Source organism: Haplochromis burtoni, unplaced genomic scaffold, assembly GCF_018398535.1.
Source record: "Haplochromis burtoni strain Fernald_Lab_line unplaced genomic scaffold, NCSU_Asbu1 Contig_519, whole genome shotgun sequence".
In the NCBI taxonomy this organism is placed as follows: domain Eukaryota; kingdom Metazoa; phylum Chordata; class Actinopteri; order Cichliformes; family Cichlidae; genus Haplochromis; species Haplochromis burtoni.
This window is the reverse complement of record NW_024582880.1, coordinates 41,999-44,397: the sequence shown is the minus strand read 5'-3', so window position 1 is coordinate 44,397 and position 2,399 is coordinate 41,999. Positions and strand designations below refer to the sequence as shown.

General features: G+C 39.1%; 1 protein-coding gene across 1 annotated transcript in view; it reads right to left on the bottom strand.

Annotated features, from left to right (window-relative positions):
• Positions 1-216: 216 nt before the first annotated feature.
• LOC102299567 (class I histocompatibility antigen, F10 alpha chain) overlaps positions 217-2,399 on the bottom strand; it is a 19,408-nt gene continuing 17,225 nt past the window's right edge. Inside the window, exon 8 of the mRNA XM_005947267.3 lies at positions 217-1,130. The gene's annotated coding sequence lies outside the window, so the exon portion shown is untranslated. The remainder of the gene's footprint in view (positions 1,131-2,399) is intronic.

Below are 2,399 nucleotides of genomic sequence, written 5' to 3'. Positions count from 1 at the left end.
CACTTCTGGATGGATGCAAACTGCATTTCGTTGCCCTGTACCTGTGCATGTGCAATGACAATAAAGTTGAATTCTATTCTATTCTATTCTATTCTATTCTATTCTAAGCTTACTGAGCTACTATCACAGGTTAAATTGTATCTAGTCCATTAATATTTAGGCCGTATTCATGAAACTTTAGCCAAGTGTATATTTTATAACAAAAAGTCACAGAAATTTGGATTATTTGGGACTTTATTGACAAGCAAAAGTACGAAAACGAGAGATACAGCAATGCAGTTTTACTGATATATATTCTACTAATTCATTTTTTTAAAGTTTACAGACAAATGAGGAAAACCTTAAAAAATCCTGAACTATAAGCAGAAACACACCCACCAATGTGTTAAAAACATAACCTACACAACCCTCCAGAATCTCAACCTAAACTAAACTCTAAAATCAAAAAACCTCAAAACGTTACATCAAAACCTTAAATCAAACAACAGAGAATAAACAACATCATCTTCATTAATTAAGAAAAAAATTTAGACATAAAGTTTAATCTTTTAAGGTCTCCTGGAATTCAACACAAGATTGTCTTTTAAATCAAATTTTAAAAAATACACAAGTAAACATGTACAAATTTAGAAATATATTATGATTCATTTATCACTGAGAGTGAGGGAATCTGAGCATTCATGAGTGATGCAATAATTTACAAGAAAACCCCACACCAGATTAGATTACACTAAACAATTAGATTTTTGACTTAAGATGAACACACAAAGGTTTAATTATGATTGTACTCAAACTGCTGTGATGCTTCCATTGTTTTGTATTGTTTTTATTGTGTTTTACGTCTCTCCAGGTGGTCACATCTTTGTTAGATCTTTCAAAGAAAGTGACTTTTTTGAATTGAAAACAACATATTCAGTATAATTTAATGTCACCATTATGATGTATATGTTAAAATTTTGCCAACTGATTTTCAAACTTCTTGATTAACCAACATCTGCAACCATATTTTAGATTTTAGATCTTTTTAAGATATTTTATGATGTGAACAATCAATGAATTCCAGTTTATGGAGGAGAATGAGTTGACATCATGTCTTCTCTCAGCTTCTCTTCATCCATCTATCCATAAACCTGAAGATATAAAAAGAAACACAATAAATGTTAGGATTGTTCAGATTCACGGGGATTCTCGTGATTCTCGTGAATCTGATTCAGTGTACAGATTCTCGTGTACACTGATGGAGTAGGACGCACTCTTCTCAGCTCCGCACTTTTCTTCTTATTTTCCAACAATTGACGTGACACCCTGCTTCTTTACTTAACTACTGCTCTGCATCTACTACGATAAACTGGACGACATGCCGCCTAAAAAAGACGCAACACACTGCCAGAAAGCAGTAGCTGAAAACTCTGCAAGCACCGACGCCATATTAGCAGCTATTGCTAGCCTAAAAACTTCTATGGAGAGCCGCCTTGACACAATTGAGTCAACTCTGTCTAAGCTCCAGGCAGATATCCGGTCATCCGAACAGCATCTAGATGTTATCGATGAGTCGCTTACTACATACTATTTGTATGCTTGAATCTACATGCAAGGAACTAATGGCGGCCAACGGTAACCTGCGTGACAAGCTAGGCCAGATGGAGGCGCGCTCGCGTCGGGCCAACATCAGGATTGTTGGAGTGAAGGAAGGTGCTGAGGGCGGTACTACAGCGGACTTTGTTTCATCTTTGCTGCTGGATGTGTTGGGGAAAGACAACTTTGTTAAGCCGATAAAAGTGGAGAGGGCACACCGCACCCCTAGACCAAAACCAACGGCTGGCCAGCGACCGAGGGCTATCATAGCCAAGTTACATCATGAGAAAGACGTGTGGCACGTCCTGCGTCTGGCACGCCAACATGCACCGTTGAGCTGCGATGGAGAGAGACTGTCCATCTTCCCTGACTACACTGTGGAGGTCCTTGAGCAGCGGATGGCTTTTAACGCGGTCAGGAAAAAGCTTAGCGCTTCCGGAGTGACGTGCAGTCTGCGCTACCGGGCCCAGCTTCGGGTAGTTCACAACAACATCACTAACACGTTCAAGTCTCCTGTTGAAGCGGAACGGTTTGCGGACTCGCTGTAATCGTGACCTGGTAATATATTTGTTCATGTTGTTGATGCGGCTGTATTGTTGAACATTCTCACTCTTCTCTTCCTCTAGTGAGAGTCGCGATTCGTTCAATCATCTTTTAAATGCTTCTGTGGTGATAGTTTTCTATCATTGTTTTTTTTTTCAAGTTGTTGCTACGACGTTTTCTCTATCGTGAAGTACTGAGAACGTTTATATTATAACTTTGGTCATATATACAGTGGGGCAAAAAAGTATTTAGTCAGCCACCGATTGTGCAAGTTCCCCCAC